The sequence below is a fragment of the Palaemon carinicauda genome, chromosome 32 (genome assembly GCF_036898095.1).
Source record: "Palaemon carinicauda isolate YSFRI2023 chromosome 32, ASM3689809v2, whole genome shotgun sequence".
NCBI lineage: Eukaryota > Metazoa > Arthropoda > Malacostraca > Decapoda > Palaemonidae > Palaemon > Palaemon carinicauda.
This window is the reverse complement of record NC_090756.1, coordinates 22,759,487-22,772,668: the sequence shown is the minus strand read 5'-3', so window position 1 is coordinate 22,772,668 and position 13,182 is coordinate 22,759,487. Positions and strand designations below refer to the sequence as shown.

The 13,182-nt window shown below is 37.3% G+C and overlaps 2 long non-coding RNA genes across 3 annotated transcripts in view; one reads left to right on the top strand and one right to left on the bottom strand.

Annotated features, from left to right (window-relative positions):
- The first annotated feature begins 4 nt into the window (after window positions 1–4).
- LOC137625736 (uncharacterized) lies at window positions 5–11,798 on the top strand. Its single transcript, XR_011040893.1, has 3 exons — window positions 5–24; window positions 5,373–5,513; window positions 11,508–11,798. It is a non-coding gene; the product is annotated as an uncharacterized lncRNA (long non-coding RNA).
- The window catches only part of LOC137625735 (uncharacterized), an 18,290-nt gene continuing 16,903 nt past the window's right edge, over window positions 11,796–13,182 (bottom strand). For both annotated transcript variants that reach the window (XR_011040892.1, XR_011040891.1), the window contains one exon: window positions 11,796–12,002. This is a non-coding gene — a long non-coding RNA (uncharacterized lncRNA). The remainder of the gene's footprint in view (window positions 12,003–13,182) is intronic.

Genomic DNA, 13,182 nt, shown 5'->3' with positions numbered 1-13,182 from the left:
GGAGATATGGAGGGTGATTTTAAAGTAAGCATTTTCCTCACTTTTGTTTGTGTACAGCACTGTACTTTTAACCTAATATTTACTCGAGTAAAGTGGATACAGCCTGTATTTTGAGTTTATGGAGATGTTCTTTTAAAATTTGCAACATTATTAAATACATACATACATATACCAAGGCACTTCCCCCAATTTTGGGGGGTAGCCGACATCAACTAAAGAAACAAACAAAAAAGGGGGACCTCTACTCTCTACGTTCCTCCAGCCTAACAAGGGACTCAACCGAGTTCAGCTGGTACTGCTAAGGTGCCACAGCCCACCCTCCCACATTATCCACCACCGATGAAGCTTCATAATGCTGAATCCCCTACTGCTGCTACCTCTGCGGTCATCTAAGGCATCGGAGGCAGCAGCAGGGCCTACCGGAACTGCGTCACAATCGCTCGCCATTCATTCCTATTTCTAGCACGCTCTCTTGCCTCTCTCACATCTATCCTCCTATCACCCAGAGCTTTCTTCACTCCATCCATCCACCCAAACCTTGGCCTTCCTCTTATACTTCCCCCATCAACTCTTGCATTCATCACCTTCTTTAGCAGACAGCCATTTTCCATTCTCTCAACATGGCCAGACCACCTCAACACATTCATATCCACTCTAGCTGCTAACTCATTTCTTACACCCGTTCTCATTCTCACCACTTCGTTCCTAACCCTATCTACTCGAGATACACCAGCCATACTTTTTAGACACTTCATCTCAAACACATTCAATTTCTGTTTCCATCACTTCCATTCCCCACAACTCCGATCCATACATCACAGTTGGTACAAACACTTTCTCATATAGAACTCTCTTTACATTCATGCCCAACCCTCTATTTTTTACTACTCCCTTAACTGCCCCCAACACTTTGTAACCTTCATTCACTCTGACTTACATCTGCTTCCACTCCACCATTTGCTGCAACAACAGACCCCAAGTACTTAAACTGATCCACTTCCTCAAGTAACTCTCCATTCAACATGACATTCAACCTTGCACCACCTTCCCTTCTCGTACATCTCATAACCTTACTCTTACCCACATTAACTCTCAACTTACTTCTCTCACACACACACCCAAATTCTGTCACTAATCGGCCAAGCTTCTCTTCTGTGTCAGCAACCAGTACAGTATCATCCGCAAACAACAACTGATTTACCTCCCATTCATGGTCATTCTCGTCTACCAGTTTTAATCCTCGTCCAAGCACTCGAGCATTCACCTCTCTCACCACTCCATCAACATACAAGTTAAACAACCAAGGCGACATCACACATCCCTGTCTCAGCCCCCACTAACCGGAAACCAATCGCTCACTTCATTTCCTATCCTAGCACATGCTTTACTACCTTTGTAGAAACTTTTCACTGCTTGCAACAACTTTCCACCAACTCCATATAACCTCACCAGATTCCACATTGCTTCCCTATCAACTCTTATCATACGCTTTCTCCAGATCCATAAACGCAACATACACCTCCTTACCTTTTGCTAAAAATTTCTCGCATATCTGCCTTACTGTAAAAATCTGATTCATACAACCCCTACCTCTTCTAGAACCACCCTGTATTTCTAAGATTGCATTCTCTGTTTTATCCTTGATCCTATTAATCATTACTCTACCATACACTTTTCCAACTACACTCAACAAACTAATACCTCTTGAAGTACAACACTCATGCACATCTCCCTTACCCTTATATAGTGGTACAATACATGCACAAACCCAATCTACTGGTACCATTGACAACACAAAACACATATTAAACAATCTCACCAACCATTCAAGTACAGTCACACCCCCCTCCTTCAACATCTCAGCTCTCACACCATCCATACCAGACGCTTTTCCTACTCTCGTTTCATCTAGTGCTCTCCTCACTTCATCTATTGTTATCTCTCTCTCATTCTCATCTCCCATCACTGGCACCTCAACACCTGCAACAGCAATTATATCTGCCTCCCTATTATCCTCAACATTCAGTAAACTTTCAAAAAATTCTGCCCATCTTTTCCTTGCCTCCTCTCCTTTTAACAACCTCCCATTTCCATCATTCTTGACCCAGCCTTCCTTACTCTCTTCACTTCTTTCCAAAACTACTTCTTATTCTCTTCATATGAATGACCCAATCCCTGACCCCACCTCAGGTCAGCTGCCCTCTTTGCCTCACGTACCTTGCGCTTTACTTCTACATTTTTCTCTTTATATTTTTCATACTTCTCTACACTATTACTCTGCAGCCATTCTTCAAAAGCCCTCTTTTTCTCTTCCACTTTTACCTTCACTCCTTCATTCCACCATTCACTGCCCTTCCTCATGCTGCCTCCAACAACCTTCTTGCCACACACATCACTTGTAATCCCAACAAAATTTTCTTTTACTAACTTCCACTCCTCCTCTAAATTGCCAGTTTCTCTTACTTTCACTTCGTCATATGTCATTTTCAACCTTTCCTGATATTTACTTTTTACCCCCGGTTTTATTAGCTCTTCAACCCTCACTAGCTCCCTTTTACATTTACCTACTCTATTCCCCCACTCTTTTGCTACAACTAATTTTCCTTCCACCAAAAAATGATCAGACATACCGTTAGCCATACCCCTAAACACGTGCACGTCTTTCAATCTTCCAAACATTCTTTTAGTTATCAACACATAATCCATTAATGCCCTTTCTACTACTCTTCCGTTTGCCACTCTTACCCATGTATACTTATTTTTATCTTTCTTTTTGTAAAAGCTATTACTTATCACCATCTCTTGCTCAACACACATATCCACCAGTCTCTCACCACTCTCATTTTCACCTGGTACGCCATACTTCCCAATGACACCTACCTCTCTAGTGCCCACTCTAGCATTTAAATCACCCATGACAACTACATAATTCCTTCTACCCAGTCCTTCTACACTCCTAGTTAATTCATTCCAGAACTCATTCCGCTCTTCTTCACTTTTCTCACTACCTGGCCCATACGCACTGACAAACGTCCAACATTCCCGACCCAACCTAACCCTTACCCACATTAACCTAGATAATATCTCCTTCCATTCCACTACTTTACCTGTCATCCATTCACTTAGCAATAAAGCCACACCCTCTCTCGCTCTTCCTCTTTCAATCCCAGACACTACCAGACATTTCACCAAACATCACTTCACCCTTTCCTTTTATCTTCGTCTCACACAAGGCCAATACATCCATCCTTCTATTCCTGAACATACTTCCAATTTCACATCTTTTACTCTCTATCGTACTACATCCACACACATTCAAACACCCCAAAACTAGAGTGCGGGGAGTAGTCACTCTCCCCCAGCTCCATCTCTTTGTTGCTGTCTCACAGGACGTAGATACAGGAGAGTGGGGTTCCAAGCCCCCTCGTCCCGTCTCTTTTAGTCGCCTCTTACGACACGCAGGGGTAACGTTGGCGCTATTCTAATTTTTATATGCACCCCTGGCCACAGGGTATTAGAAAATGTTCTAGTGGATAAGTATGTGCGTTAAGAAATTTGGCAATACTGTAAACATTATTGAGGTCCTTGTGTAAAATTCATATAGAAGTTGTTTCCTCTCTATGGCCTTTTGCTTATCAGTATGTTTAATGTTGTTTTTTATGCATTATGATGAATAGAAATATTTTTTATACTATCAAGTTATTGCTACTTATTCTTGGTCTTGTACTATTGTTTTAAATTAAGGACCAATAGTTCAATCTTTTCATAGCTGCTCATGTGGCTTCTTCAACTATTAAGCTTTTAAAATATCAAATGTAGACTTTTTCAACTGCCAATACTTTTTTTATTTAGCTTTGTTTCTTCTTCATATTAAATGATATTATAAAGTTCAATTACAGAAGGTCCTCAACTTGAAACATTTGGAGATACAAATTCAAATCCAACTGAAAATAACAATATTTATCATTTAATACAGTAAGCTTAAGTCTGTTAAGGGTGCAAATGTCTATGGTTATCTACGTATACATCTCTGATTATATACAGTATCTTCGGATGGTCGTTCTGGGGGGTTAGAACCCTGTGATACCCGACGGTAATTCTCTTGTAATATCACTCGCAGAAATGTTATACAGTAGGAAGTTGCCGGAAGGACCTTCCATCAGGACGACATGGCTATCTCACCCAAAATATTTTTCCTACGTCAAAATCTGTTTTAATACAGTAAGCCAAACGACATTTGTAATAACCTGATGTGCATTTCATATGAAACCTATTTGTTGATTTTTGTAGCTGGAAATCATAGCCATGGGATACAGGTTAGGTTTATCCTTGACCAAAGACCAAAGTTTAACAAAATTTGACTTGCAAGCAGCTTCTTGGAAGAGGACCTTCTGTATTTTAAAACCTCATTTGCTTTCATTGTATAAAGACCAAACTTTTATATATATGAACAATGAAGTAAAAAAAGAAAGTAATTCGGTCTCTGGGTAACTTAGTGTATTATAGTTTGATTTTCTAATAGTTTCATTGAATAACATTTTCAGCTTTTAGAATAGTGTATGTTGGTATGTAAATCAAATCCAAAAGTGGGTTGGGAGAGGTGATGCAGTCCGCTTGTCCTGTAGGTATGTAGACTATGTGGAAAGCTGAATTTGGTTACCATGAAACCCTTTCAAGTTATAGGTTCTGAACGTTCTCTTGACCTCAACACTGCTATACGTTTTTCTGCTTTTTAGCAGTGTGGAACTTTATTTGATTGATAGGTAATGTGCTTTTGTGAATACTGTACTGTTCATTTTATTTTTTTAAGGGAATGAGATTTATCTGCCCAGTGAGTTAACTTGACTTCTACTGAAAGAGTCAGATGTACCGCTTTCTCTTTCCTGTTTCAGGAATAATTCCATCACACCCCAAGACTTGATTCAGACTAAAAGGGCAAGAAATATCTGTTGGCTGTTGTTTTACCCAATTTATTAATTTGCTGCAGTTTTCCTAGATGTAGAAATTTTGGTGTGAATGACAGATTTTGTACACGACCGTATTTCTTTTGGGATTTTTTTTTCCCGCTAGCTCTGAACCGTAAACTTCCTAGTACTAAACAGTATTCTTAAAAACCTCAATTGAGGTTTACTTGCCTGGGAAACCCCTGATGGTACTTTTAATTCTTGAAAATTTGGTGTCTAATTTATTTCAAATTTCACAATTTTCACAATTAGATGCATATTATTTTTCTTGTGATGGGAATTCATTTACTACTTGAATGTCATCTTTATACATTTGTATACTGTATTCCTAGAGATGATTTTAGTGAGGTTTGTAAGAATAATTTGAATAATATATCAAAGTACACAAATATTGTGTTAATATTACAGAAACCTTTTCTACGCCATTGTGCAGAAACTAGCGAGATCTGTCGAGACCATCACAAGATTGTGCTTAAAAGTATTTGGATCATCTACAATATTGCAACTGTACTGAATTGAATGGAGGATAATATGGAGAGTGATTTTAAAGTAAGTATTTTCCACATAGTTTTTGTGTACATCACTTTCCTCTTAACCTAATATTTACTCGAGTAAAGTGGATACAGTCTGTACTTTGAATATATGGAGATGTTCTTTTAAAATTTGCAACATTATTAAATGAATTAGGGTAGTAGAAAATGTTCTAGTGGATAAATTTCTGCAAATTAGGAAATTTGGTAGTACTCTATACATTAATTTCTGGAAATTTGTTACTACTCTATACATTAATTTCTGCAAATTAGGAAATCTGGTACTACTCTATACATTAATTTCTGGAAATTTGGTACTACTCTATACATTAATTTCTGCAAATTAGGAAATTTGGTACTACTCTATAGGCTACATTAATTTCTGCAAATTAGGAAATTTGGTACTATATACATTAATTTCTGCAAATTAGGAAATTTGGTACTACTCTATACATTAATTTCTGCAAATTAGGAAATTTGGTACTACTCTATACATTAATTTCAGCAAATTAGGAAATTTGGTACTACTCTATACATTAATTTCTGCAAATTAGGAAATCTGGTAGTACTCTATACATTAATTTCTGCAAATTAGGAAATTTGGTAGTACTCTATACATTGATTTCTGCAAATTAGGAAATTTGGTACTACTCTATACATTAATTTCAGCAAATTAGGAAATTTGGTACTACTCTATACATTAATTTCTGCAAATTAGGAAATCTGGTAGTACTCTATACATTGATTTCTGCAAATTAGGAAATTTGGTAGTACTCTATACATTGATTTCTGCAAATTAGGAAATTTGGTACTACTCTATACATTGATTTCTGCAAATTAGGAAATCTGGTAGTACTCTATACATTGATTTCTGCAAATTAGGAAATTTGGTACTACTCTATACATTGATTTCTGCAAATTAGGAAATTTGGTACTATATACATTAATGAGGTCATCATCTACAATTCTTATAGAAGATTAGTTTACTCTTTATGGCCTTTTGCTTAACAATATTTTCAGTAATTTTTATGCATTTGATGAATAGAAATATTTTATACTATTAAGTTATTGCTACTTATTCTTGGTCTTATACTATGTTTTAATCTAAGTATGTTTTAATCTAATGACCAATAGTTCAATCTTTTCATTGCTGCTCGAATGTGGTTTCTTTAACTATTAGGCTTTTAAAATATCAAATGTAGATTTTAATAGGAAAGGTAAATAACTTTTTCAACTGCCAATACTTTTTTTATTTAGCTTTGTTTCTTCTTCATATTAAATGAGATTATAAAGTTCAATTACAGAAGGTCCTCAACTTGAAACATTTGGAGATACAAATTCAAATCCAACTGAAAATAACAATATTTATCATTTAATACAGCAAGCTTAAGTCTGTTAAGGGTGCAAATGTCTATGGTTATCTACGTATACGTCTCTGATTATGTACAATATCTTCGGATAGTTGTTCTGGGGGTTTAGAACCCTGTGATACCCGACGGTAATTCTCTTGTAATATCACTCGCAGAAATATTATACGGTAGGAAGTTGCCGGAAGGACCTTCCATCAGGACGACATGGCTATCTCGCCCAAAAATATTTTTCCTACGTCAAAATCTGTTTTAATACAGTAAGCCAAACGACATTTGTAATAACCTGATATCCATTTCATATGAAACCTATTTGTTGATTTTTGTAGCTGGAAAGCATAGCAATGGGATTCAGGTTAGGCTTATCCTAGACTAAAGTTTAACAGAATTTGACTTCCAAGCAGCTTCTTGGAAGAGGAGACCTTCTGTATTTTAAAACCTCATTTGCATTCGTTGTATAAAGACCAAACTTTTTTATATATGAAAAAATGAGGTGAAAAAGAAAGTAATAATTTTGTCTCTGGGTAACTTAGTGTATTGTTTTATTTTCTAATAGTTTCATTGAATAACATTTTCAGCTTTTAGAATAGAGTGTATGTTGGTAGTGGTGGAAGTCATTAAGAGTATTGAATGCTAGTTAATAATAAACTTTTAGGTAGCACAATATGATTTAGTAAACCCAAGTGTTATGGTTATACATAAGTAATGAATGATATACTCAGGTAATTATATAAATATGATAATGTTGCATGGCAATCTTGTCCAAATGTATATACTATTGAATTTCATTTCTTTCCAGTAATAATTTAATTGTAATTAACAACATTCTAACTAAAATCAGTTGTGTTCATGAACAGAGTTTTGGCCATAATAGTCAATCATTAATTTTAGTGTTAAAGTCAACTAATTTTTTTCCTAACTAAACCAATTGATTATCAGTTGTCAAGAGTATAATTCAGTACTGTTTATTAACACTTTTGACAGCAGAAGGAAGTTACCTTTCAAGTGTTTAGTGGTGACAAAATCCATGAAAGCCTTTGGAAGCTATGCATCATATGGGACTGGGTTGTTCATAAATGGGCTTGAATATTGTGCAATATATTTTATTTTTATTGAGAGGCAGTTATAGTTTAGTATAGTAACTTAGGTTTTACAGTAAATTTGATATTTAGAATTTTTATATTACCATGATTCAATTGGATAATAAAGCAGTCATATCAATTCAGTGGTTAAAGTAGTCACCTTCCACTAATAGCTTTTACTTCCTTATTAGTGTCTTTATTAGCTTTGTCTTCACTTTGGAAATAATTGTTTGTTTCATTATGGCATTATGATTTCATAGGGCCACCGCCGAGCGTTACAGCCCGTAATTCATAAGCTTTACTGCCGTATTTTAAAATTTAATTTATGGCCTTATGATTTCATAGGGCCACCGCCGAGCGTTACAGCCCGTAATTCATAAGCTTTACTGCCGTATTTTAAAATTTAATTTATGGCCTTATGATTTCATAGGGCCACCGCCGAGCGATACAGCCCGTAATTCATAAGCTTTACTGCCGTATTTTAAAATTTAATTTATGGCATTATGATTTCATAGGGCCACCGCCGAGCGTTACAGCCCGTAATTCATAAGCTTTACTGCCGTATTTTAAAATTTAATTTATGGCATTATGATTTCATAGGGCCACCGCCGAGCGTTACAGCCCGTAATTCATAAGCTTTACTGCCGTATTTTAAAATTTAATTTATGGCATTATGATTTCATAGGGCCACCGCCGAGCGTTACAGCCCGTAATTCATAAGCTTTACTGCCGTATTTTAAAATTTAATTTATGGCATTATGATTTCATAGGGCCACCGCCGAGCGTTACAGCCCGTAATTCATAAGCTTTACTGCCGTATTTTAAAATTTAATTTATGGCATTATGATTTCATAGGGCCACCGCCGAGCGTTACAGCCCGTAATTCATAAGCTTTACTGCCGTATTTTAAAATTTAATTTATGGCATTATGATTTCATAGGGCCACCGCCGAGCGATACAGCCCGTAATTCATAAGCTTTACTGCCGTATTTTAAAATTTAATTTATGGCATTATGATTTCATAGGGCCACCGCCGAGCGATACAGCCCGTAATTCATAAGCTTTACTGCCGTATTTTAAAATTTAATTTATGGCATTATGATTTCATAGGGCCACCGCCGAGCGTTACAGCCCGTAATTCATAAGCTTTACTGCCGTATTTTAAAATTTAATTTATGGCATTATGATTTCATAGGGCCACCGCCGAGCGTTACAGCCCGTAATTCATAAGCTTTACTGCCGTATTTTAAAATTTAATTTATGGCATTATGATTTCATAGGGCCACCGCCGAGCGATACAGCCCGTAATTCATAAGCTTTACTGCCGTATTTTAAAATTTAATTTATGGCATTATGATTTCATAGGGCCACCGCCGAGCGATACAGCCCGTAATTCATAAGCTTTACTGCCGTATTTTAAAATTTAATTTATGGCATTATGATTTCATAGGGCCACCGCCGAGCGTTACAGCCCGTAATTCATAAGCTTTACTGCCGTATTTTAAAATTTAATTTATGGCATTATGATTTCATAGGGCCACCGCCGAGCGTTACAGCCCGTAATTCATAAGCTTTACTGCCGTATTTTAAAATTTAATTTATGGCATTATGATTTCATAGGGCCACCGCCGAGCGTTACAGCCCGTAATTCATAAGCTTTACTGCCGTATTTTAAAATTTAATTTATGGCATTATGATTTCATAGGGCCACCGCCGAGCGTTACAGCCCGTAATTCATAAGCTTTACTGCCGTATTTTAAAATTTAATTTATGGCATTATGATTTCATAGGGCCACCGCCGAGCGATACAGCCCGTAATTCATAAGCTTTACTGCCGTATTTTAAAATTTAATTTATGGCATTATGATTTCATAGGGCCACCGCCGAGCGATACAGCCCGTAATTCATAAGCTTTACTGCCGTATTTTAAAATTTAATTTATGGCATTATGATTTCATAGGGCCACCGCCGAGCGATACAGCCCGTAATTCATAAGCTTTACTGCCGTATTTTAAAATTTAATTTATGGCATTATGATTTCATAGGGCCACCGCTGAGCGATACAGCCCGTAATTCATAAGCTTTACTGCCGTATTTTAAAATTTAATTTATGGCATTATGATTTCATAGGGCCACCGCCGAGCGTTACAGCCCGTAATTCATAAGCTTTACTGCCGTATTTTAAAATTTAATTTATGGCATTATGATTTCATAGGGCCACCGCTGAGCGATACAGCCCGTAATTCATAAGCTTTACTGCCGTATTTTAAACTTTAATTTATGGCATTATGATTTCATAGGGCCACCGCCGAGCGTTACAGCCCGTAATTCATAAGCTTTACTGCCGTATTTTAAACTTTAATTTATGGCATTATGATTTCATAGGGCCACCGCTGAGCGATACAGCCCGTAATTCATAAGCTTTACTGCCGTATTTTAAAATTTAATTTATGGCATTATGATTTCATAGGGCCACCGCCGAGCGTTACAGCCCGTAATTCATAAGCTTTACTGCCGTATTTTAAAATTTAATTTATGGCATTATGATTTCATAGGGCCACCGCTGAGCGATACAGCCCGTAATTCATAAGCTTTACTGCCGTATTTTAAAATTTAATTTATGGCATTATGATTTCATAGGGCCACCGCCGAGCGTTACAGCCCGTAATTCATAAGCTTTACTGCCGTATTTTAAAATTTAATTTATGGCATTATGATTTCATAGGGCCACCGCTGAGCGATACAGCCCGTAATTCATAAGCTTTACTGCCGTATTTTAAAATTTAATTTATGGCATTATGATTTCATAGGGCCACCGCCGAGCGTTACAGCCCGTAATTCATAAGCTTTACAGCCGTATTTTAAAATTTAATTTATGGCATTATGATTTCATAGGGCCACCGCTGAGCGTTACAGCCCGTAATTCATAAGCTTTACTGCCGTATTTTAAAATTTAATTTATGGCATTATGATTTCATAGGGCCACCGCCGAGCATTACAGCCCGTAATTCATAAGCTTTACTGCCGTATTTTAAAATTTAATTTATGGCATTATGATTTCATAGGGCCACCGCCGAGCGATACAGCCCGTAATTCATAAGCTTTACTGCCGTATTTTAAAATTTAATTTATGGCATTGTGATTTCATAGGGCCACCGCCGAGCGATACAGCCCGTAATTCATAAGCTTTACTGCCGTATTTTAAATTTTAATTTATGGCATTGTGATTTCATAGGGCCACCGCCGAGCGTTACAGCCCGTAATTCATAAGCTTTACTGCCGTATTTTAAATTTTAATTTATGGCATTGTGATTTCATAGGGCCACCGCCGAGTGTTACAGCCCGTAATTCATAAGCTTTACTGCCGTATTTTAAATTTTAATTTATGGCATTGTGATTTCATAGGGCCACCGCCGAGCGTTACAGCCCGTAATTCATAAGCTTTACTGCCGTATTTTAAAATTTAATTTATGGCATTATGATTTCACAGGGCCACCGCTGAGCTTTACAGCCGTATTTTAAAATTTAATTATCAAAATAGTAATCAACAATTTTTACTTTCAGGTATATGACTAAAGGAGAGAGAGTTTGAAGGATTTGTGGAATATGCTGAAAACCAATGGACCAAGTAAGATACAGCAGATTCATGAGTAACCACAGGAGTATAAATAATCCTCAAAGCAAGATTTTAAAATTATGCCCTAACTTATCTCTTATCATCAGGGAGAGATTTAATCATTGAAGAGGATGACTTCTCCAGTACAGAGTAGTATATTATATATGTAATTTAAAAGGTGATTAAATATTAGTTATTTTATTAGAATCTTTTAATGTTCCATCATTACTTTTTAATGTTCCATCATTACATTTCATTGTAAATAGGATTGTAATTTTAACTTAATTTGCTTACTCCTCCCCAGCTATCCTAATTTCTTCTTTCTTGCAATTAACTAGTAGTGTATCTGCAGAAAATAGTTCTTCTATTTATGCCCTATAGGCTGGGCATTGTGTGTTGTCCTGGGGTCTTTCCTTCCTCATTAACAATTCCAACTTCTGTACCTGTAAAATAAGAAATATAGATAGTTGTAAACCATGTACAGTTTGTTCCTGATGAATACAAAACAGTGTCCTATAAATAGGAGTAAGACTTCAACAAGGCTGGAAATGGATATTGGTTTTTAACAAAGTAATGGTAGTAGCTGCCTGGTAATCAAACCCTGCCCTGCCCACCCCATTGGGCACCAAACAGTAGTTAAACTTTGTCTTCATTTGACTGGTTGATCTCAGCTTTGATTCTTTCAGCTTGTGTTGCCTGTAATGGAAACAGTACAAGCTGTATACCTGGCTGTAACTATGGCAGCTTTATGAACATGTTCATTGTGGATGAATCCACCTCCCATCTAAATTGTACAGGGACCACAACTATTTGTAGTCATCCAAACCTTCTTGCTGTGCCTTCCACCTCTGGAGGAGGAACCTAACGTGACTATCATAAAAAAGTCAGTGGAAGGTCCTACTGCAGTATCATCTTGGCAGGATTAAAATCCACAACGATCCTGAAACCTGGTAAGAGAAAAGCAGAGTAAATACCCTCTCCCCATCACACAGGTACCTTCTGCCGAGAAACTATTAGACTCAACTTCTGCTTATCTGATGAAGCAACCAGGCATGACTGTCTAACCAACACATGTGCAAGGAAAATGCGAGTAGGGCAATGCTGTACAACACAGAAGTGATTCTGTATGAGAACATGGGTGATCATGCGCCTGCTACCAGTGTTCTGTCTTGTAAACCCTTGTGCTGTTGAGCGGAATAAAGGCTGTTGCCATCTTTCCACCAGCCTGGAAAATCCAAAATCACTGCCACCACCTAGGAAGAGGACAGCTCAGCCAGAAGTATTGCACCGTAAGACTGACAAGCTTCCTCGTGTAAGCAGCCAGAGTTCATGGGCAAAGGTTCCTTCGATTATCACTAATTGATCAATCTCCACAAGATCACACTCCTAACGCCTACTTTGTCTACCGATCGTGACTCCCTGAGTTGTGGTGCCTTCGTCATCTGCTTCACTTGACTCTAAGACAACACCTTTGGATTCTCTCCAAGGACCATGATTTCCTGCTTGCCAAGACCAATCCTCTTCACTAAATCAGGTGCTGATATTGCAGGACTGCCCCAAGAATTCTGTAATGTAGAAGCCATGACACGTATCTACAACTGTCGGCAAACAAGCACAATTCGT